The following is a 25985-nucleotide window of genomic DNA, read 5'->3' as shown; positions in this document are numbered from 1 at the left end:
GATTTTCGTTTATTGACTTCTTTATAAACTACATATCACTTAAATTTCTCCCAAAGACCTACAATTCATAGGGCAGAATTCATTTTCCTTCCCCCTCCCCATGGAAAATTATGAGATAACATGAAAACAAAGACTCAAAACAGAAATAAAACCTGAAATAAATCACTTGTACAAATAGAGCGATACAACTAGTCATATTGAAAATCGTATAGCCTCGTCTACAAGGAACAATCTTATCATTCTCTCTCCCATCAGGAAAGATAGACGCATAAGAGGCTGAACAATTTATTATAAACAGGTCTTTTTATGCTGAACTGATTGCAGAGATGTTACTATAACGGAGAATTCTGAAGAGGATATTAAAATACAGCTACAATGCCAAATGGAGTAGTTGATTTTTAAAGCTTTATTCAGACTGAATATGGCACTCCCTTTTGCGTATGGAAGTCCATGGGTGGCCATTAAATCAAACTGAGCATCTTACAAGCCTATTCATATTGACCAGAGTATGGTAGCTCATTTAACCATTTCTGTAAGCGTATATTGCAGGGAGCTAGAGGGGATGTAAAGCCCCGTCTAACACCATTCAGAGCTCTTCTTGATTACAATACTCCTCATGGGACCACAGGAATCACTCACTACCCCCAACCCCCATTTTGAATGTTAAGAAATTCTGAACCAAGCAAATGACAGTGCATTTCTTCCTGTTAACATCCCTTTTGTGAGATTCAAAGAAGTCAGTCAAATCAATATCAATTTGTCACTTCCATCTGTATTTTAGGATGAAATTTGTAAGGAGATCCCTAAATCCCTATGATTCTGCTCTGTTTCTTAGCACAGAATTCACTGTGATTCTATTATGAAGATGTGTCGAGCTTCAGTGGACATTTCAGCTTCTCAAAGGATTGAGAAGAACTACATGGCTTGGCTTTTTTTTTTTATTTTTTAAAATTTTTTTAACTTTAAGAGTCTATCAGGCTTTCCTCTACTGGTTAAGCAGGACATATCAGTGTTCTATTTTTTTTAATAAAATTCCAAATTAGGTGATTCTCCAAGTCTGAAACTCCCTGAAGGATGAAAATATGGCTTTACCTGTCTCTTTTTCATCCTAGTGGGCACCTATGTCTTGTTACTCTACAGCTATAACCGGTGGCATTGCAAGTGAGGTCAATGGAGCATAGAGAGAAATGGAATAACTTGTTTATGTTAAATACCTACTAGGACTTAAAAGTTTAATGGAGTACAAGAGTACAGTCTCCATCAAGGAACACTGCTGAGAGAACACACACCTACTCCATGCCTATTGCCACTATTAAACTCATTTTGGGAGATGCCTTTGAATACTGTCAGTAGTAGCTAAGTTTTCATACTTAGAGGGTAGATTTATTTTTGGAAACATCCTGAATTCATTGAATATCAATTAGGTAATGCATTAATTGTCCTGGAGAATATTATTTTTATTTGAACAAAAGAGAAGGGACTCTAATGTTATAATGCTAATTTTCTTATGAGGTTCTAGAGCTGATTCTGAAAGCAGTTGGAAAAACTGCTTGCAAAAAAGAATGGCTATGCACTCACACAAATATCTGCTTCTTTGGAAAAATATTTATTTAAGGCTTATATACTTATTTAAAAATGACCAGTGACTAAATTGCAGAATACTTTACAATGAGTAGCTACTGGTTCAAACAAGAGACATTAATCGAACACCTATTACATGGCAGCCAGATGTGGTATTAGGCTAGGAATCCAAGGATGAGAAAACATGCTCGCTATCTTCAAAATAATTATAAAACAAGGAGGAAAAAGACATGTAAACAAGTAACATCATAATGTGGTTGGTATGGAAGAGACCTATATGAAGTATAGAGCCGGCATAGTGAGAAAGTACATAATAGGGGCCAGCAAGTGATGTAGTGGTTAAGGCACTGGATTCCCATGTGGTCGACTGAGGTTCAAGTCTGGACCTGGCGGTCTGAAACTCAAACCAGGAAAGTGCACATGCGTACTCAAAATCCTGAGAGGAGAATGGAGGAGAAGGAATTGTGACATGGCCGTCCCTCCCAGGAGATGATTTTTCACTTTCTGTCTCTCTGTCTCTCTCTGTCTCTCTGGCAAGGGCTCATGTCCTATAGCAAAAATATCTCCCCCCAAAAGGAAGTACATTATAATAATAACTAACATTTATATAGTACTTTCTATGTTCCAGGCTCATACTATATAAATGAACTCTTTTAATCCTCATAGCAACCTTTTAAAGTTAGTACTAAGTGTCTAAGGAAGTTAAAGACCTGTCTGGGGAGTTACATTCAAACTGAGGCAACGTGTTTTGAGTTAAAGGGCTGCAATTGCATCATTAATGGTTCTCTCACTCAGGGAGAGACACTAAGTCATGTGTGTATGTTTGTGTGTGTGTGGAGAGAGAGAGACCAAGTCACTAAGGGCTTCAGATGACACAAAATAAAGTTAGGATTACCATGTAGATGATGGGGAGCTATTGAAGAGCTCTTAGTATTTATTTGCTCTAAATTCCACCTATTGCACCCAATCAACTAGTAAGGGAGACTAACAAAGACAAAGGTAAGAATGTGGTATAAATTTTGTCCATCCAGGTATTAAACAGAGTAAGCTACAAGACCACTGAACACAAGTATTTTGCTATGTCTCTAGCCTAGCTCCCTTGAGCCTGTCATGTAAAAGTATTCATATCAATAGTCTTCAAGGATGATGTCAGACTACAGTATGTTCAAACCCTTGGGAAAGTTTTAGCATCTTAACTGCGGATTGCGCTGCTTTGGGGTGTGCTGCGCTGTTAGCGGGGGTGTCCACCAGCTCCCCCTGGTGGCCCGAAGGCCAGCGTCTCTGATTACACTTGACTGAGCTCAGTCTCAGCTTCCCAGGCTAGAAGCATGGAGGAGACACTTACTGCTCAATGCTGCCCAGTAGGGCATGATGAATATCTGGAGTCTTGGCTATCCTGGAAATCTGAGACAGCTCATTTAATTCTCCTAAGAGGGCCAGGCAATGTGGCCTTTGACTCAGCCTCAGCACTCCACTAAGGGCCCTTGGCCTAACCATGAGAATAAATTCCAGTCCAAACCAAAGCTTGTTTGTACAGTTAAATGAATAAATGTGTTTAAACCTAGGATCTGACTTCTTCCAAGTCTGTGTTGCTAAAATACCAAAGAGTAATTATAATGAAATTTCTAGTTAGTGATATTCTTTTTGTCTTATATAACATTTAAATTAGACTAAGCTATTTGAGTGCCCTCTGACAATATTTTTTCTCTCAGCTCTGGCTGCTTTATCGCTCCATACTCACTTGACCTAATCGGCACCATCCAGCACTCTGAAATGTTTATACTGTTAAATGAATTTTTAATCTAACTTTTACAGCATTCAATTTCAGTTTCATCAGCCATCCACAGTGTAATATCCAATGTTTTAAAATAATCCAGACAGTTAAAAAAAAAAAGTGGAGGGGGAGGGGGAAGAATCGTAGTGTTATGAAGCAAATGATTAATTAAAGCAAATTAGATTCTGGCAGCTCTTGCTATCATTATCATGTGTTCCCCGACTAGACTAATAAATCTTTGTTGAGAATGTGTGCTTTCACAAGGTTCAAGAGTCACCTGGGAAAGGACATTATTGACTAATATTTTTATATTGCTGTTAGGTTTATTTTCTATTACCCTATGGAATAACAACTAATATTTTTCATTCAAAGGCATTCATGAGTCTGACTTTGCTCATTCTTTAGGGTTGAAAGGGAATAGGGAACACAACAATTTATATACTTGAGTAAATTACAATTAACCGATAGAGCTAATATGTCGGCAAATGCTAGAAAATCGAAACATACTAGACTCTGAGCGCCGGCGGCATAAAACAGTCATCGCTAGGCGCAGTCCTTGGATTTCAGCAGCTGCAAACCTTCTTTAAACCACACAGCACAAGGAGCACAGCACACCCTTCCTCTATTTTAGAGGTTCTCCTTCTTTCCTTTCCTGGTATCTGGCATTTCCACATTGAAGCAATAACAATGCCGAGGCAAACAGCTCTCTAAATGCAACCAAATGCTGCTGCCATGCAAACTAGACAGTCTTTGCGTTGTTTCTGAAGGCACAGAAGGGAGATACTGACAGCTATTTCAAGAAAGGGACCACATTCTTGCCTTTATTTAGACTATTCAAAGTGTTGTCACTTAAATCAACCTATATTTTTTCTAATATCAACTGTTGCATTTTTCAGATTTGTATGACTTGTTGCCTAATTTGTATGTTTTAAAGTATACATCCTACAACTTTTCCATTTGCTTTACCTCTAACTTAGCCAGCGCCTCCTTTCTGTCCAAATCTAGGCAAATGCCAGTGTAAAGTGAAAGCTCAGTTCTCCATGGTCTCCAGTCACTGCACGCCACACTGTCTCAAAATGTATCAAGAGGAGGCACTGATTTATTGGAAGTCTATGACAACATAAGAGGAAAAAATAACAGTTTTATAACAATAAATATAAAGATAAACTTATCTTGAGATTTATTAAATAAGTGGGGAAAAGAGAACATAATTTCCCAAAGTAAGATTTTTAGATCATAATAAATAACCACATATTATTAAATATTTGTGCTGGTTTCGAGATAGCATGCTCCATAATTCCAATATTTGGTCAAATGCGTTAATATTGCTCCACACAGCTCCAGTTTCCATATATATTTAACCTCCACCCCTTGCCAACAGTCTGTTAATTTTGATTCCTGAGTGAACTGGGTACGACTACAAAAAACTAGACATATATTTAAACATGTGCATATAGTTATTCCTTTTTTGCCCCTTTTAACTGCAAATTATGAAGTGAGCTATGATTACCCATCAAAGTAATTTCCTCTACCCACTCCCTCTATCATCCTCCCACCTTCCACATGTGAACACGTTTCGCTTTTCCTTGGGGCTCCTTTTCAGCTTTCTGCAGTACAGAGTCCTGGTGCCTCGGCAGACTGGAAAACAACCTACAGTGCTGCTCAGTATGGCAGCACACCCCCCTCGGCCTAGATGTTATTTTCAGGCAGTTTTAAAAGGATCCGGTATTGCATGAGTTAAAAAAAATTCCCCCTGGAAAAGCTAATTATTGCATGCAGATACTTCTTTGTGTGATCAAGGAGGGGACAATTTAATAGGCTCTGTAATACAACCAAGAACAAAATTGCTTTAAAGGAAGTCTCTTGTTGAGTGACAACTCTGTTGCCTGAGCCAATTAGGTCCCAATAAAGAGTGTTGAATTGGCTCCTGCTTTCTCATTAATTATGTTCTGTCACAGACATGGGGCTTGATTTAGCAATTTTGTATTACATTAAGATACTGAAAGGCCGGGAACAAATGGCTCACTCTGATAATAGGCATTCTCTACACGGTGTGACATTTACTATCCAGCTGTCCGTAAGGCAGCCTAGCACTTCAGTTCAGGGGTTTATTTGTCATTGCTTCAAAGGGACACTCAGCTTTTCACAAAAAAAGAAACAGAGAGGCTAATAGATAGGACAAAATGTACTGCTGATATGCTTTATTAGAGATAGGATGCTAGGGTTTTGCTAACAAGCTCATCCGTTGGGACTCGGCCGAGTTTGCTGCCAATCATCCTACACACAAAGGCGCACTAGTTAACAAGGAGAAATGAATTACAGACACTTATTCTGCCGGTGGGATCACAAATACACCAATCTGTGAAAGAGGCACAAACTCCAGAGACAAACTACATATTTGTCAATAACCTCCTAGAAAGAACCCTAGTAATTCTTTGAAGACCTTTGATTTAGCTTCCCTCTAAAATACATGTATAGGAAATGTTTTAGTTACCATGACATTCTTTCTTTGTTATTTGTACAAATTTTCATCACATTAAAAACAGAAAACTGAGGAGGTCTGCAAATGTTTTAGTAGGTATCTATACACTACTTTTCATATCCCTCCACAGGGAGCAGATGCTTTGGTTATTTCATTAAGAACAACAGAAAATTAAATCTTTAAACTTTAGGTTTGAACTGTAATCCACCAATGCCATTGGAAATAATCTATAACTCTGAATTTATTGTGTATACCAATTAAGAGAAAAGCACTAAGGAATAAATGAAAATCTAGTCTCCCTGGCTAAATAATTAGATGATTTTTTTAAAAATCACAAATAGCTATGTAAATATTTGCATACATGCACACACACATATACAGAATCTTATATATTTTTAAAACTATGAATTTACATGAACATAGATCAATGGCTCTCACTATTAAATATGGCAAAATACTTTATACATCATATTTATAAATTAAGCCACATCTCTGACCATGGCATTGATCGACATTTTCCAACTTGTATTAAAAATTCTTCTGCAGATATATCACAGAGAAGGGCCTGTTGTTGATTTTGAAAAACAATAGCCTTCAACTCAACCTTCTCTACTGACCGCATGAGATTAATCAAATCTGAATATGTCATTTTCAGGTTAATTACAAAACAGCTCTCCAAAATAGTTCCTAGAGACAGTACACTGTTCATCTGATTGCAGGCTGCATCAATTCACTTAATTTATTTTTCCTACCATCTTGAATGAGAGGAACCTGAAGCGGAACTATGGAAGGGATGAAAGTATAAGGAAGATAAAAGGATTTACCAGAATTCCTTTCCTCAAAGTGTGTGATGATCTGTTGGGCTCATTTCAGCCTCAAAGAGAACAGTACAACTCTCCCTGTCTTCTGTTTTCACTCTAGGATGAAACTCAGATATCCTCTACCAATTGGTAAAGGTACCATAGACACAACATGGTGCTCTCATAAGGAACCTACTTTTCTTGAACAGTTCTATGTGGGTCCTATGCCTCTTCTATTTGCCTACATTCTCTTTAATTCCTGTGAATCTGAAATCCTAAGTAGTTCTGTATCTTTGTTGACCTATTAATAACTCAGGAAAAGGAGGCCACAAAGCACAGAGGTAGGGTGGCTATTTCTCCAATTGCATGTGTGATATATCTATCCCTTTCTTGTCTTAGCCTTAGCAAAAAGGGATGGATAATTTATTTAATAAACATATCTTACCTAAAATTTTTCTCCAGTTTTTAAGTATTAAATAATAGTTTTTGATAAGGAGCACTATAGATTATCTCTTCTATTGTCAAATAAAGGCTTAAAAATGGACGAGGAGGAAAAAAATGAAAATACAAAAAGTGTTGACTTTTTCCCATCTCTTCACTCTATCAAAAAAATCATATGCAATAAAGGCACTTAAACATAATTTTTCAACAACAATAATGCCTGTGAACTATATATATTTTTAAAGAATATTCAAGAACACAAGCCTGGTTGAAAGCTTACAATCTGAAGGAACCATGAACTCCTTTGTTTCTCTCACTAAAATTTGCCATGTTCCTGTTTTAGAAAAGACTTTGCAATAAATAATATGCATAATAGAAGCAAGAATCATTTTATCCTCACTTCGCAGGAGCTTTATCTTTGTTATTCAGGTACTCCATAAGGTTGAAATCTTTCAAAGAACATGAGCCCCCCCTCAGGCTGAACAGAAGGTATTTATATAGACATTAGGTATTTATGCAGCAATTTATATTTTCAAAGCCCTTTGTAACCATTCATTAGTTCATCCAAATAACTTCCTTCTGAAGTATGTGAAGGCTTTCTTTCCAAGGAGCTGAGAATCAAATCCAGGGAGGGATTGACAAGCTGCATGGGGGCCTTCAGTCAGACATAAAGAACCATTGTATCTCAGAACAGGATTCCTAAAGGGTTCTGTGGAACTTGTCTCCTTCAAGTCTTTAAAAATAGATTGGAGTCCTACTGAAATGTTTTCATTAAGATTTGTTGTGGTCATCAGCAGGGAGAGGAGCTGAGTAGGGGATTCCAGCTTTTGCAACCCTAGCTTTACATATGCTTAGGATCATTAAGCCCACGGCAATGCTCAAGAGCAGACTGGAAATCAGAGGATAAAACAGATATCTCTACCTAAGACCTAGTCTTGCTAACATGAAGTGTTATAAAGGGACATTTGGGGAAATGGTGTCTTTAAAAAAGTTTTCTAAGAAATTTACTTCCATGGCCATGCCAAGGCAGATATGGAAGATCATAATTATCTCTAAAGATTCTATTCTATCATACCCAGTCATCCAAATAACATTTTTACATAGAGAAATATGTCATGAATTTTCAGATGACTAAATAATATATTAATTCTACCTCTACTTTCCATTTTAACTACTGTAATAGCTTAATTCCAGAGTCATCCATTAATTCCTTTCCCTTTCCTCTTCTCATGTGTACACAGGTAATTTCTAGCATCTGGGCTGCCTGTGAGTGCTTTGACCATTAAATATGGAAAATGCCAATTCCAGGTCTCACCTTTAGGACTGGCAACTTTTTCCTCCTCTCTTTTTTGGAATGTTCACTCCTGGGAGACTCCCTTTTGAAGCCCTGAACTGCTATGTAAGAAACCTGGACTCTACTAATAGAGACAACCCATATGGAAACTTGGAAACACTGAGGCACCAGACATGTAAGTCAAGAACCTACTTATTTTTATGACAATTTCAACTTTTAAGCTTTTATTTTTACAGTTCAGATATCCATCCCTGTCAAACTTTTAAAAATAATACTATTCATGATGTCATTCCAAATGCATTTGATGGTAATCACATGAGAGACCTCCATGTTAGTTCCCAACTGAGTCCAGTCAACATCCAGAACTGAGGATAATAAATCATTATTTATTATTACTCCACTGTTTTGGAGTGGTTAGAAATAAATAACCAAAATAACCACTGCCAATCTTCTCCATCTTCTTATGTCTTCGCATAGCCATGAGAAAAAGCTATGATGGAAATGAGGCTAAGCTAGAAGAGTAGTGTAATTGAAAACTTCTTTTTAGAATACTGAAGTCAGTATTGTGAAACCTTGAAAATATGATTTAATGTATCAATTTATTTATACCTAAAATGGTATTCATACTTTGTCAAAAGGTTATGACTATTTAGTAAGATAAAGGACACTAAACACATGAGTAATAGGACAATAAACACAATAAGCAGTTGGTCAATAATCAAGATCTGTTTATATTTGTAGCATTGTTGTTATCACTGTTAATGTTGCCTAAGTATGCTAAACTCCCTTTTGGATATTTGCTCATTCCAAAAGCCATTGCCCTTTCTCATAACTACCTTCAGATTAATTAAAGTGGGTATCCAGAAGCCCCACATCATAGCTAATGGGACTAAAAGGAGACAATTGACTTGAATTAGGCCAATCAAATTCTTGATTTTTCAAATGGGAAACAAGACTGAGAGAAGATAGTTAATTTCTGTGTGTAGCTGCAATGAGAGTGGTTAAGAGGGGAGCTAAAAGATTCCTGAACTCTGCATTATGGACCAAGAACAGAGAAAATCATGAGAGTATATCGTAGAACACCGATGGCTTTCTAGGTTCTGTTTCTTGACTCTTCCTGAGACTCTCTTATAATCCTTCTTCAGGGTATTATAAGATGATCTATATTCTTATAACATTGTTCCTTTATCTCTTGAACAAACTTAAGTTGCCTTCTGTAATGCAGCCTGAGTCCAAACAAAAGGAGAGTCTGAAGAAGAAAGTTTTTGTTTGTTTGTTTGTTTGTTGTAATATGAGATGCTACCAGCAGCCTCCCATGACAAAAAGCAGTCAGGATCCACAAATCATTTTTTCCTAAAATATTTTTAAACTTGTGTTATTGCTAGAAACATGTTAGCTAAAATCTTTACCTATGGGCCAGTCAGTGGCATAGTAGTTAAGGCAGTTGGATTCCATAGGCCAAACGTATGGTTTCAGTCCCAGACCCAGGGACTTGAAAAACAAGCAGGGTACATGTGTATGCATGCCCAAAAATCCTAAAAGGAGAAATGGAGAAGGAGAGATTGAGTTATGGCCATCCCCCTTGTGAGGGTATTTTCTCACTTTCCCTCTCTCTTGCTTTTTCTGTGGTGATCGTGTGCACCTGCTAGCAAAATTAAAAAAAAAAAAAAAATTGCCCTTCGGTTTTATCATTTGTAAATTGAGGAGGTTAAAGATTAAATTTTAAGATTAACTATAAAATTATTCCCAATGATAAAATTGATAATTATCAGATTCTGTGAGAAGCTTAAGTAACATTTTAAAGCAGATGTGAAATTTTTCTAAAGACTAATTCAAGTAGCTATCTGATGTATTATAATATAATATCTATTTCAAATATTATTTTTTAATTCTCTGTTAAATGGTGTTTTAATTTTTTTTCAGAAATAAGCACAATTTTTCTTTTAGGGAACCAGCAGTTAGCGTAATGGCTATGTTGCTGGACTCCCACGTAGTCGACCGCGGTTCGCGTCCCGGACCCGATGGCTTAAAACTCAGCCGGGCACGTGTGCGTGCGTGCCCAAGATCCCGAGAGGAGAATGGAGAAGAAGGGATTGTGGTGTGACCATCCCCCCTGGGGGGTGATTTCTCGCTTTCTGTCTCTATGTCTCTCTCTGTCTGTCTGGCGAGCGCACGCGCCCTATAGCGAAAAACCTCTCAAAAAAAAAAAAAAACAATATTTCTTTTGATATTAAATAAATTACTTGTTTTTTTCACATGTAATTATGTATAACATAAGAAAAACTTTTCACTGAGTTATTTAAACAATATTATGTTAATGGAAAACATTCTTCAGGATTAATCCTTAGATGACTTTGATATGTATGTATTTGCATTTACCATAATATAAACATACCACTGTCTTATAGCACTATGGGTTCTAGAGCAAGGATTCTTCAAAAAATGTGGATCTACATTGCATAGCTTCATAAATTAAGAAATGCTAATATCACTTTCTCTGCGATGACTTCCATGATTTCGAGACCAGATCTAATTCCTCTGATGTGTTAACACAACTGTATACTTTTTTTCACAATCTTAAATATTAAGTATGTCACATTTCTCTGATTAATAATTATTAATATATGTCTACCTTTTAGACTATATGTCTATTACTTCCTGATTGATTAGGGTGAATGAATCACTGAAGTAATGCATCCATTACTGGAGAATATTTCCATTACATTCCAATTATTTCTTTTTCTTTTCTCCCATCAATAATGGAAAACTGTAAACTCCTCAATTATAGAAGCAAAACTAATTTGTGGTGGGACCTCAAATAGTGTTTGACACTTAAGAATCAACTAAAAAGAAAGGAAGGAAAGGAGAGGGGAATATGACGTTTTCTGAAAAATGTGTGTTAGAGCCCAGTTCCACTGGAACAATGTCACTATCAGCTAGGAAATCCTGAGCCATTGTCAGAAAGGGATTCATCTGGCCTCCAGATTCAGCAAGAGTTTTCAATTCTATTTCTGTTCAATTATCTTGCTTCTGTCTTGATTTCAAGGATCCAGCACTGTTTGGTTTGGGACTTTTTGGTAACATCTATTGTCAGACTCTGGTTCCTCTCATCTGGCCCCATGGCCTACTGATTAAGGGATCTGTATCCCACAAGACTAACCATGTGGCTCATGTGGCCTTGTGACTTGAAAAATGAGGGAATGCTGTAGAGAGAGGCTGTGGAGTGTCACAGTACCCCATTCTACTTCTGGTCTAATTATACCCAGTAAAACACAACGTCACAGGCCAAACTTTATACATAGAAAATAATATTGCAAATGACCACACATACCTTGTCAGAGAGCATTAAAATGTTCTAAGACATTAAATATAATAAAATATTCTCTGTATAACATGTCAAGGATACATAAAGGTAGAACAATCTTTAAAGAGAGAAGGAAGAGACATTTCATTGAAAAGATAATGTCAAACATCTTGAGGCTAAAGTCAAATTACTTAACCAGGAAACAGTTCAAGATATGCTAACATAAGCGCATAACCTCAGTGTCATCGCACTCGCCCCAAGCTCCGTTTCCAACCTCTTTTCCTACTGCATATATCCATAAATTTTATATTCTCACCATGTGGAAATCCAAGCTTCAACAGATACACCACACATTTTCATGGAATTATTTTTCTGGTGCTCTTTCCCATAGGCTAAATTTCCTTCTTTTTTCAGTCTGTCAAAATTCTAATTATTTTTTACTTAATTTTATCTAAATGCCACCTTACCTGATGCTGGCAATTAGAATTCCTTCCTTCTTTAGCATCATTATTTTACATTTATTTCATACCAGGCATTGTTTTAAATACTTCATATGTACTCGCTCATTTAATCCTCAAAACAACCATTCAGATAAGTACCGATATTATCCCCATTTCACAGGTGAAAAAACTGACACAGCAAAGATAAATACATTGCTCAAGGTTATAGTAATAATGGCTTCACTTTATCAAGAACCAGTAGTTTTCACAATTGGTGTATTTACTATTCATAACAACTTTATGAACAGGTTATCACTTTATCCATTTTAGAGGTGAAGGAATAGAGAGTCAAGTAGGTAATAACAAGTTCCCACCATAATTAGGGGATAAGGCGAGGATTCAAACCCAACATGCAGAACAGCCTCAAACCTTATCACCCTCCTTACTCTCCACTGCCATAACATACTCTCTTTTTTACCCTACTTCCTAATAGTTTCAAAGACCCATTGGAACAATAACTCTTCTCATTGTATAAATGTGGAAACTGGAGCTCAGATCGGCACTCAGGTCCTATTCTCAGACCTATTCTTACCATCATATTTTCTTACCTCCCTCAAAGCCCGAGAGGGAGCTGACTGTAATTGCTGAACTTCCATTGTTACCTCCATATCCTGGGTGACTGCCCTCTGGTGTTCTTTACACCAAGATCAAATCTCCTGAAAAAGAAGGCAGCAGATTCTATGGCAAATGGTCAAGAATCTGAGACCTGCTATTCAGACGTGCTCATGTGAATGCACATACATGCACCAAATTATTCCGTGGGCCACCAGGATAATTCATTTTAATGCATGAATAAAATAATGTACATATTTTAATTAAAAAGAGTAAATAAGGCTATTGCTGAACAAATATAAAATCTAGACTGTGTCCAACACAATTAACAAGATAAGTAATGATCATCTCTGTATATGCCTCAGTTTCATGTGAGCTGTCACAAACCTTTCTATCACCCTGTATAAACTATTTTAATTTTTTACCCCCCTTTCTTTTTCTTTTTCTTTTTTTTTTGGAGAAGTTTTTGCTACAGGGTGTGTGCACTCGCCAGACAGACAGAGAGAGACAAAGAGACAGAAAGCGAGAAATCACCCCCCAGGGGAGATGGCCACGCCGCAATCCCTTCTCCTCCATTCTCCTCCATTCTCCTCTCGGGATCTTGGGCATGCATTCACACGTGCCCGGCATGAGTTTTAAGCCACCAGCTCTGGGACGCAAACCGCAGTTGACTACGTGGGAGTCCAACGACATAGCCATTACGCTAACTGCTGGTCCCTACCCACCTTTCTTTCAACATAGTGCCTTACCTTTTAAACTGGACCCCCTTTCATGATTTCCGCAGAGAGGGTAGACTTAAGATCATCTTAGGCACATAAACAGCTGAATAAAATATGGGTGATAAACTATCAGAAGTTTTTCCAATCTTTTTCATCAGATGTGGCATAGTTTTATTGCACCTTCTGGTACACAGGAGTAATATTTTGCTATTTGTCAAGGAAGTTGACAAATAACACCTTATGAGTCTGTGAACTTGTTTGTTTTTAAATGAATATATGATAAAATGAAAGTGATTGAATCTTAGCTTCTCAAGTACTAGCTAACATCATGTTTCATTTCCAAAGATAATTTAAATATGTACTTAGGAAAATAAATGTAAAATTTTAGTATCATCTCAGTTAGTTTTGCAAAGTACCTCACAGTTTATGAAATAATTTCATTAATATTACTTCAAGTTTTTGCTACAGGGTGTGTGCACTCGCCAGACAGACAGAGAGAGACAAAGAGACAGAAAGCGAGAAATCACCCCCCAGGGGAGATGGCCACGCCGCAATCCCTTCTCCTCCATTCTCCTCCATTCTCCTCTCGGGATCTTGGGCATGCATTCACACGTGCCCGGCATGAGTTTTAAGCCACCAGCTCTGGGACGCAAACCGCAGTTGACTACGTGGGAGTCCAACGACATAGCCATTACGCTAACTGCTGGTCCCTACCCACCTTTCTTTCAACATAGTGCCTTACCTTTTAAACTGGACCCCCTTTCATGATTTCCGCAGAGAGGGTAGACTTAAGATCATCTTAGGCACATAAACAGCTGAATAAAATATGGGTGATAAACTATCAGAAGTTTTTCCAATCTTTTTCATCAGATGTGGCATAGTTTTATTGCACCTTCTGGTACACAGGAGTAATATTTTGCTATTTGTCAAGGAAGTTGACAAATAACACCTTATGAGTCTGTGAACTTGTTTGTTTTTAAATGAATATATGATAAAATGAAAGTGATTGAATCTTAGCTTCTCAAGTACTAGCTAACATCATGTTTCATTTCCAAAGATAATTTAAATATGTACTTAGGAAAATAAATGTAAAATTTTAGTATCATCTCAGTTAGTTTTGCAAAGTACCTCACAGTTTATGAAATAATTTCATTAATATTACTTCAGTTTCATTATCACAACGATCTTATAACATAGGCAGAGTAGGATTCATATTTATTATCACTTGTGTTTGTATGGTGATCACCCAGATTTACACAGTTAATAAAGTGGCAAGGCAATTGAAATTGCTTTAATTCAAGTTTGTTCCCACAAACTGTTCACCTTTTTCATGGCAATGAGGGATTTTAGAAATAACCTAATCCCAGGACCAGCAGTTAGTGTAATGGCTGTGTCGCTGGGCTCCCATGTAGACAATCATGGTTCGAGTCCCAGACCTGGTGGCTTAAACTCACACCAGGCGTGTGTGCGTGTGTGCCCAAGATCCCGAGAGGAGAAGGGATTGTGGTGTGGCCATCCCTCCTGGGGGGTGATTTCTTGCTTTCTATCTCTCGGTCTCTCTCTGTCTTTCTGGCAAGCACATGCGCCCTATAGCAAAAACCTCCCAAAAAACAAACAAACAAACAAACAAAAACAAACAAAAAAAACCTCTCACACCAGGCACATGTACAAGCATGCCCCAAAATCCCAAGAGTATGGCCATCCCCCTTGGGGAGTGATTTCTCACTTTCTGTTTGTCTCTCTGACAAGTGCACCCTATAGCAAAAATGTCTCTTAAAAAAAAATAAAAAGAAAAGAAAAGAAAGAGAAAAAAGAAGTAACCTAATCCAAATCCTACATGTCAATTGATTAACAAACTAAGACTCAGACGGGTACAGTTACTAATCCAATATTATTGACCAGATAGCAGCAAAGTCCTAGAAACCAAAGCCTCCTGCCTCTAGAGCATTTTTTCACCTTACCATATTAACATGAGTTGAGGTCAACTTATGATGAGAGAAGGTAGAGCATGCTGATTGTAAATAATCATGAGTGGTTATTCATTGCCTTAAGTTTTCACCCCAGGGACAAGTATATGGGTGTGAGTCAACATCTTCTTGGGCTTCTACTAATGATGCTAAACATGCAAGTGTGTTAGGAAAGAAATAGTCATCACAGCAACCAGCATCACCTCTCCCCTCCATTGCCATGAACTTTTAAATCCCAGCAGCACCTCCATAGACCTATAGTAAAGCAGAGGGAGCCATAGTTTAAAGAGGTATGGCAAGAAGAAGAGAGATGGCAAGGTTGAGAGGAGGTTTAAAACAAACAAACAGAAAAACAGCAATTGTCTTGGTTGGGCTTACTGAGATCTCGTATCTCCGCTCAAAGCTGAACGCCCACATTAGTGCTGCTCATAAGCAAATGTGCCGGGCTCACCACCCCCCACCACAACTCCTCTGCTCTCCACTTAAATTTACACTCCTGTCCAGCACTGTGGGAATGAGGCCATAGCCTATCCTGTCTGACCAGATGGGTTGAGAGTCTCTGTCAACACCAATACTATTTTGCATTACTCACTAAAATACTTTCAACATTATTCTTAGTAATTTTTTTATTATAGAAGTAAAGTTCAATACAGTATTTCTTCTAAGTTATTGGCCTTAAAAAAAAAAAAAAGAAAGAAAAAAAGCCTTCACTGCTATTCTGTAGCAGTTGGAAGAGTGAACTTTTGAGTTAGACAACCCTGTATTCAATCCCTCTATCTTCTATTTATTAGCTATGGGATCTTAGACAAGTTACTAGATTTAGTTAATCCTCATCATCTGTAAAATAACACATACCTTTCATGGTTATCATGAGGATTAAATAAGAATTTACATGTAAAACCATTAGCACAGTGTGTAGACTTGGATGAAAACTGAATAAATAATAACTACAGTGAGTTTTTTGTTTTGTTTTGTTATTTATTTATTTATTTATTTATTTATCTGTCTAAAAAGTACCAGGATTCATAAAGATATGATGATCTTTGGATTTTCAAATATAAGGACTGAGGCTTTATATGCATAGTGGTTAACAGACATTTATTCCTTGTTTTCGTTTGGCAAACACTTATTGAAAACCTGACATGTATTAAGTCTTAACATTTATTACAATGATTAAAACCCTTTCCACTGTCAAGAGTTTTAGGTACTGGGGGCAGTAGATGGCATAGTGATTATATCACTAGACTCCCACATGGCTGACTGTGGTTGGAATCCCGGACCCAGTGGCTTGAAAATAGCACCAGGGTCATGTGTGTGCATGCCTGAGATCCCAGAAGGAAAATGGAGGAGAAGGGGTTATGGCATGGCCATCTCCCCTGAGGGAATAATTTATCATTTTCCTTCTCACTGTCTCTGTCTCTCTCTGCCCTATGGTAAAAACTTCTAAAATATAAAAAGTTTCAGGTATTAGTGAAGAGTTTATGTTTTTTTTTTTTAATTTTATTTTGCAAGAGGATAAGTAAACTCAATGGAGAAAGACAGGAAGGTGGGGAAGGAACTCCCCCCCCCCCAACAGGCACATCTCAATCCCTTTTCCTCTATTCACTCTCAGAATTTTGGGCACACAAATACATGTGCCCAGCATATTTTTCAAGCCACTGGGTCTAGGACTCAAACCACATAGTCAGCCAGGTGGGTCTGGCTGCCTTACCCATCACGGCACTTGATGGCTCACTAATGAAGATTAAATTGATTTAAAAAAATTCCTTGTACATTACTTCTATGCCTTATAAACATCTGCTTTGTTCTGTATTGCACAACTGCTGACAGAGGAGACTATGTCTTATTGGCACATTACAACAGTACCTACTTCACACACTACCTGGCACTACCTAATAAATATGTGTTAAAGATAACTTGAATGAACTGGGTCATTGTCCCTAAGAAGAATTGGTATTTATGACTTAAAAATTTAAGTAATTAATTCGTATTTTAAAAAGTTGTCAGTGGGCACATGCACTCACCAGAGAAAGAGAGAGAAAGGAAGAAAGCACCTCCCCTAATGGAGCATGGTCATTCTGCAATCTCTTCTCCTCCATTTCTCCATCCTATTGGGATTTGGGGCATGCACCAATCTGGCATATTTACCAAGCTACCTGGACCAGAATCCAACCATGGTCAGACATGTGGGATCTGACTCACCTTAACCACTAGGTTCTGGGGCTGGCCTAATCCATATAACTTTTTTAAAGACATAACCTTTTTATGTCATTTTGCTTATTTACCTAAAACATCTTTAGAAAATATAAGAGTTGATATAATTTATAAGTATAAAAACTCCTAGTAAAGTTAACTAAAATTGTTAGTAACAAAACCGATATACTTAAGTTAACAATGGAATAAAAGTCCCATGTATTGGAGTGTTCAAATGGCAGACCAACCATCATCCAAATAACATTTTAAACTAGACTAGTTATGATGTCTGTCATTTATCAATGACCTAATTTGATCAAATTGATGACTTCACTGGTCAAGAGGAGACCTTAATCTACTCAGAACTACCTTCACCCTCTCAGATTACCCTGCAGTCTCTGGGCACCATTGTAAAGGATGACTTCCCCAGTGAAATAGGTTATTCAACAAAGAACTACTTCTGGCTACACACTAACCCTCAAATTCTATGGGTCATGAGCTTTTCAGGTCTTAATTTTCTCCCCTTATCCAATAACAGAGATTGGTGCAATTCTGCCAAATATTCTGTGGCTAGGAGTCTATGAGATAATTTTCAATTTTAAAACTATAGGTTTGTAAAATAACTCCTGTAAAGGGGATTTACTCTCTGTAGTGAATGTTTCCTGGTTCACTATAACCAGAGATATACTGGTTTCACACACATACTCCATTATGAAAAAGGAATTTTAGAAATGAGAAATTAAAACCCATTGATAAAAGAATATAATTCCACTAGTACCTAGAGCCTCTAGCAATTGATTTCAAGTAGATGCTGCCAGCTTGCTTCTCACTTTATTTATATGTAAAAATCTCAACTTCAACTTGTGTTAGTGGCAATGCTATTCACTGACTCTGTCCTCCATTAGTGATTCTCATCTCTGCTCACCGTGCACCTAAGACGCTTTGGTAAACGTTAGACTAAGGAAATGATCTTGCTGATTCTGGCAACATCCCAAATATTTGCCATTTTTTTTTAAAGAATTATTTATTTAATTTAATTTATTCATTCATTTTATTTATTTATTTATTTTAAATTTGACCAGAAAGACATAGAGAAAGAAAGTGAGAGCGGGAAAGTGAGAAAGCAAGCCACCAGGTCTGAGACTCAAACTGTGGTTGGCCATGTGGGACTCCAGTGCCCTTATCCACCACGCCATTTGCTGGCCCCCAATATTTGCCATTTTCACTGTAGATGGTGTGAGGTATAGACACATCCTGATTACAGGAAGAAAATTTATGGTTGAATTTTATTTTATTTTATTTTGCAAGAGAGTCCATGCACTCACCAAAAAAAGACAAAGAGACACAGAGAGAAAGTAAGAAGACACCCCACCCTCCCACAGGGAATGGTCACTCTGCAGTTCCTTCTCCTCCATCTCTCCTTACTTTTGGGATTTTGAACCTGCATGCACAACGTTTTTCAAGCTGCCGGGTCCAGGACTTAAACTGTATAGTAAGCCATGTGGGATCTGACCGCCTTAACCACACACCACGGTCAGGCTATTAATTTTCATAATAAGAGAAATGCAAGAAAAACATGGAGCAAATGAGATAAAGATCTGACTGGATTAGGACCCAGGCTGTGGTTTGGTGGTAGCATAGTGGTAACTCAATTGAACCCATTTTGGAAGGTCCTAGGATCATGTCCCTGAGCCTCCCTGTTCATGCTGGATGTAACACTACATGCCTATGATCCATGCTGACTGATGTTAGGTGTGGATCTGAGCATAAAAACCTTGTTGAGGGTGCTTGTCTCTCTCTCTCTCTGTCTCTCTCTCTCTTTCTAGTAAATAATAAACTTAAAGAAAATATCTGGGGCCAGCCAATGGCATGGTAGTAAATGTGACTGGATCACTAATGGCCAACTGTGATTCAAGTCCTGAACCCAACAGCTTAAAAAACATGCCAGCTCTGGGACCAGCAGTTAGCATAATGGCTATGTCGCTGGACTCCCACATAGTCAACCATGGTTCGAGGCCTGGACCCGGTGACTTAAACTCATGCCAGGCACGTGTGCATGCGTGCCCAAGATACTGAGAGGAGAATGGAGGAGAAGGGATTGCGGCATGGCCATCCCCCCTGGAGGGTGATTTCTCACTTTCTGTCTCTCTGTCTCTGTCTGTCTGTCTGGCAAGCACACGCGCCCTAAAGCAAAAACCTCTCCCAAAAAAAAAAAAATGCCAGCTCTGTCTAAATGTGTGCCCGAAATCCCAAAAGGAGAAGAGAGGAGAAAGGACTGTGGTGTGACCATCCTCCCAGAGAGTGCATTCTCACTTACTTTCTCTCTCTCTCTCTCCCCTTCTCTCTGGCATGTGCATGCACCTTATAGCAACTAAAAGTAAATAAATAAATAAATAAATCTGATTGTGTCAAATCCTACAGAATGAAGGGCTGCCTTTGGGAGATTAGAGATTCTATTCTGAAAAACTCTGATTTCTAATTCTCCACAGTTCTGTCTTTGTCCCAGACTGAGGGCTTAAACTGAACTTGAAAATTTAAGGCCCAATGTCAGACAGGTAATAGAATTGTAGGTGTTCTTTACATTAATGGTAACACCTGAAAAGAAATAAGAAACTTACAAACTTCTGTGTTTATTCTATTGGGTTATCAGAAAAGTAATGACTTTTTTCTATGTTTTTCTATGCAAAAATGTGTCATGACTTTTCTGATGGCCCAATATACTTTATTTAAAGAAATGCAAACAAATGTTATACTGATTTCCTTGTTAAAAAAAAAAAAGAAAAGAAAAGAAGAAGAAATATGTTTCAAAGAACTTGAAGACAGAAACAAGTGTGGGTGGGCATTATAAAGCAAAGGAATGAAATACCTTGAAATAAAATAACTAGTCAAATAATCCATCTGAAAGCTAGAAAGTCCTCAAGGATGCTTTATTTGAATTGCTCTTGAAGATATGAAGTTTAGCAAGGGTTAGGAAAAAATAGCATATCTTACTTATTATTTTATACATAATCTGAACTGCTAAATTACTCTGGCATGTAATTAAATAACAAAACATGTACTGAGGTTCAATATGAAATAATGCTAAGTGGCTGTTTTTCTTAAAGAGACTATACCCAATCACAAATAGTTCTGACTTTTTTAAAAAGTGCAGGACCAGCAGATAGCATAATGGTTATGTTGCTGGACTCCCACATAGTCAATCGTGGTTCGAGTCCCTGACCTGGTAACTTAAACTCACGCCAGGTACATGTGCGTGCATGCCCAAAATCCCTAGAGGAAAATGGAGGAGAAAGGATTGCGGTGTGACTATCCCCCCCTGGGGGGCGATTTCTTGCTTTCTGTCTCTCTGTCTCTCTCTGTCTTTCCAGTGAGCTCATGCACCCTAAAGCAAAAACAAAAGGAAGCAAACTCTCTTAAATAAAAAAAAGTGCAATAAACATTTTAGTTTATCTGACTTGATTTCTAATCTTGAGAATAGTCTTTTAATGATGCAAATAACACTAATTGATTCCAATAAACACTAATTAAATATTGGACATTACCTTTCTAGATATTTCAAGACACAGGAACGTGATATCCTTAAGAAGGAGAACAGGACCTTATTTATTTAGTTAAGGAATTAAAATAGAAAGAAACTAAATTACCATGCATGATATGGTGAAATAAATGTAGAAAATCAAATTGCTATGCTATTGAAAGTACGAGGAAACCATCACTATTTTTGAAGACCAAATGAGATCTCACTGAAGAAACATTTTTTACTGATCATGATGTATGGTGACAGTTTTCATGGGCTCCAAAACATGGTTAGGAACTTGATAAGAGAAGAAGCAAAAGAACATATTGACTGAGAGGGTGGACTCTGCCTGGATTTCATTTCTGCCTCTTCTAGTAATAATCTGTGTGATTCAGGGAAACTTTCTCACCCTGACTTCTTAATTGCAAAGTGGACCTAGTAACCACACATAACTCTTAGGATTGTTGTGGTAGTTAGGTAAATAAATACATTAGGTTGTTGAAAAAGTCATGATGCATATTTTTTTTTTGCATAGAAAAAACATATCTTGACTTTTCCAACAACCCAATATATGAAGAGCTTAGCTTATTTTCCGAGTTTACTTATTATTCTGTATAAAGCAAAGGTTCAGGTTAAAAAAAAAGTATAAAATGACTAATTAGCTGGAATGGAGAACATAAATACAGGAGTAATAAAAGATAAAACTAGAACAATAAATTGATAGTCTGTGATAGAAAAGACTGAATACCAGAGAGGAATTTATCCTAGATTATGTTGGAAGTAGAGAGCCAATGTTTTGTTTTTGTTTTTAACCTCATGGCCAGATTAAATTAGAGGTGCACCTTCAGAAATTGAATCTTACCTAGTGGAAAAGAGGGGTTGGTGGTGGTATGAATATGATGTGAGGAAAGGCAGAAGTAGTAAGAGATGCAGCTAGGGTAACAGCAGCCAGAATAGTAAAGAGAAGACGTTCTTTCATGTCTGTGATAAAAATTAAATAATTTAGATATCAGGAAGATTTTTTAAAAGTTTACTGATAGGGACCAGAAGATGGCATAATGGTTATGACACTGGATTCCCAGTGTCATAATGATTTGAGTCTCAGACATGGCAGCTTAAAATTCACATTGGCTGTGTGTGTATTCATGCCCAAAATTCCAAGAGGAGAATGGAGAAGGGATTGCAGCATGGCCATCTGCCCGGGGGGTTGATTTCTTGCTTTCTGTGTCTGTCTCTCTGGCAAGCACACATGCTCTATAACAAAAACCACTCTAAAAAAAAAGATTACTGATAACTGTTTCTAATCCAGGAAATTATGATGTAATTGAATAAAATTTAAAAGTTAATATTAAGAAACTCTTACAGAGTAACAAGGAGTAGCTTGCCTTTAGATATGATTAGTTTAGGATATTCTCAAGGATATTCTATAAGTGTTTAGAACTATGTGTCCAGTCATGATAATCTGGAATTATCAGTATACATATAATAGTTGAATAAGCAAGAATAGGTAAGACCTCTGGGAAAGAACCAAAGAGAAAATAACAACTCTGAGAATTAAACCTTAGAACATCCCACTGGTATGAAGCATGAACACCTGAAAAGTAGGCAAGGACCAATGGTAGAAGGAGTGAACAAGACTGATCATTCATGTGTAGAATCACCCAGGTTTATAGACATCCATTTTTTATCTTATCTATTTCCTATGGAAGCAATCCCACCTAACTGAAATTCCATACATAGCTTTAAGAGAGAGACATATTTTTCCTTAAGTTGCTATGCTTGTCACTGTAGAGGAATCATAAATACACTTCCTGAATACAAGATTAATGTGATCTCAAGTTCAGACTCTGAGTCTATGAAAACTAATTTATACAAGCATCTCTTGTGTTTATGTGCAAAGATACAGAGATCATTCCCTTGGCTCTGACTTCAGTTTATTACGAAATAATAATAATGAGCAGGAGGACAACAATATTTAGAGAATTAATTATCTATGCCTTAAATGTATTTCTTTCTATAGTCATTACATAGTGTAACCATTCAAGAAGAAAATAGTTACTACTTCTACCTTTTTGATATGAAGAATATTCCTGTAACTCCAAAGTAGAGTTTGTAGAATTAAGAAAATGTGAAATTGATAAGAATCCTTTTCTTCAGGGAAGTTGAATTGTGTGTGTCATCTTCACACTCCCGAGTGGTATTGGTAGCCCCTACATTTTCCTAGCTTTTTCCCTCCACATACTCAATTCGCCATGACACTGAAATTGATCCCATTGCCTGGGCTTTCTGCTAACTTCACCCCAGATCACACTTGTTTCCATTGTCCCATTACCTCTTAACATCTGTGAAGCTGTCAGCCCACAGCCCCAAAATCATAACTCTTGTCTTTTTCTTTACCCCTTTATTTTTAACCATAAAAGATAGATCTTTCATTTTAATGTGTTCCTTGGATCATCTTATAAACTAATATCTTGCCCATATCCCTTTACATTTGATCAATTAATATGTGTGATTTTAAAATTTGCTTTTCTGTTTACTCTTTAATTTTTATTCAATTAAAATTTAATATGCATCTATTGTAGCAAATATTTACTTTTTTGTTTCTTTTCTTTCAGAATTATTTATTTAATTTTATTTATTTGTTCATTCATTTTAATTTGACCAGAGAGAGACACAGAGAGAGAAAGAGGGGGAAAGTGAAAAACAAGCCGCTAGGTCCAGGACTCCAACCATGGTCAGCCATGTGGGAGTGTCTAGCGCCTTAACCACCACATCACCTGCTGGTCCCCACATTTACAGATTTTAATTCAACTTACTCTCTTTTGAGCCTCCCAGTTTCGCTTTGAAAGAACCACTTTGTTCCCACCTTTAGTATCGGCAGTCTGGAGAGGGCCCCAAGAATAGAATATATGACTTGGGCATAAGGAAATCATAACATTTCATGACCTGGAACCATAATCATTGACACAAGGATTAGCAAATGAACCAATGTAGGCCTATGAGAGTGGATAAAAGAATATGCATGGAAACTACAAAGAATCTCTCTTTTCTTAGGGACTGAGTGTTATAATGATAGCATTCTGAAGTTGTTTGGGTTCACCCCTAAGATTTTCAGGTAAATCAACCAATATATTTCATTTGAAAAAATGAATCCGGTTTGAGTTGACTTTCTGTCATTTACAACTGTGCATCCTACCAACAGATCTACTATGGATCAGGCACCATCTTGGGTACTAGAGAAACAGAAGTGAAATAGATGCATTTCTGCCCACAAAGAACTTACAGCACTAAAAATAAAACAGTCATATGTAAAGATCAATAATGACCGAGTTGGCGTGCTCCACGTGCAGCCGTTTAAGCGGCATCAGAGCCTGTGAGGACCCGGGGAGAGCTAGGCCTGAAGAGCCAAGACCTTGAAGCCATTATGGGAGATGAAGATTGGGAAGCAGAAATCACTAAACCTCATTTGTCTTCTTGCATTCCTGTGTTTGAGAAGGATAGATATCCTTCTGGAGCAAATGGTGATACTTTTAACAGGACTCCAACTACATCATCAGAAATGGATGGACCTTCTCGCAGGGATCATTTCATGAGAAGTGGCTTTGCCTCTATGAGGAGTTTGGGAAACAGAGATGCTGGCGAGTCTAATAAAAGAGAGACTACATCCATAATGGGTGGTTTTGGTGTTGGAAAGAATTTTGGAAACAGAGGTTTTTCACATAACAAATTTCAAGAAGGTGATAGCTCTGGCTTCTGGAGAGAGTCTAATATTGATTGTGAAGATAATCAAACACGGAGCCGAGGGTTTTCCAAGAGAGGCGGTTATCAAGATGGAAATCATTCAGAAACTTCAGGGCCATCCAGAAGAGGTGGAAGAGGTAGTTTCCGAGGCTGCCGAGGAGGATTTGGTCCAGGAAGTCCAAATAATGAATCTGAACAAGATGAGAGCATGCAGCGCACTGGTGGCCTTTTTGGTTCAAGACGACCAACATTAAGTGGCACAGGTAATGGTGACACTTACCAAAGCAGAAGTGGTAGTAGAGGTGGACGAGGTGGTTACAAAGGTTTAAATGAAGAAGTAATAACAGGCTCTGGAAAGAATTCTTTGAAGTCAGAAACTGAAGGAGGAGAAGGTGGTGACCTTCAAGGGCCAAAAGTGACCTACATACCCCCTCCTCCACCTGAATATGAGGATTCCATCTTTGCACATTATCAGACAGGCATAAACTTTGACAAATATGACACTATTCTTGTAGAAGTGTCTGGACATGATGCTCCACCAGCAATTCTGACTTTTGAAGAAGCTAATCTCTGTCAGACACTAAATAACAACATTGCTAAAGCTGGTTATACTAAGCTTACTCCTGTGCAAAAATACAGTATTCCTATTATATTAGCAGGACAAGATTTGATGGCTTGTGCTCAGACAGGGTCTGGGAAAACCGCAGCTTTTCTCTTGCCAATTTTGGCTCATATGATGCGTGATGGAATAACTGCCAGTCGTTTTAAAGAGTTGCAGGAACCGGAGTGTATTATTGTAGCACCAACTTGAGAATTGATCAACCAGATTTATTTGGAAGCCAGAAAATTTTCTTTTGGGACTTGTGTAAGAGCTGTTGTAATATATGGAGGAACCCAGTTGGGGCATTCAATTAGACAAATAATACAAGGCTGTAATATATTATGCGCTACTCCTGGGAGATTGATGGATATCATAGGTAAAGAAAAGATTGGTCTCAAACAAGTTAAATATTTAGTTTTGGATGAAGCTGATCGCATGCTGGATATGGGTTTTGGACCAGAAATGAAGAAGTTAATTGCTTGCCCAGGAATGCCATCGAAAGAAACACGTCAACCTCTT

At 37.6% G+C, this 25985-nt stretch overlaps 1 pseudogene; it reads left to right on the top strand.

Moving 5' to 3' along the window:
* The first annotated feature begins 24542 nt into the window (after positions 1–24542).
* Positions 24543–25979, top strand: LOC102475094 (putative ATP-dependent RNA helicase DDX4 pseudogene; annotated as a pseudogene).
* The last annotated feature ends 6 nt before the right edge of the window (positions 25980–25985 follow it).

The sequence above is a fragment of the Tupaia chinensis genome, unplaced genomic scaffold (assembly GCF_000334495.1).
Source record: "Tupaia chinensis unplaced genomic scaffold, TupChi_1.0 Scaffold000350_1, whole genome shotgun sequence".
Taxonomy (NCBI): domain Eukaryota; kingdom Metazoa; phylum Chordata; class Mammalia; order Scandentia; family Tupaiidae; genus Tupaia; species Tupaia belangeri.
Note: the sequence above shows the minus strand (reverse complement) of the source record. Positions and strands in the feature narration are given on the sequence as shown.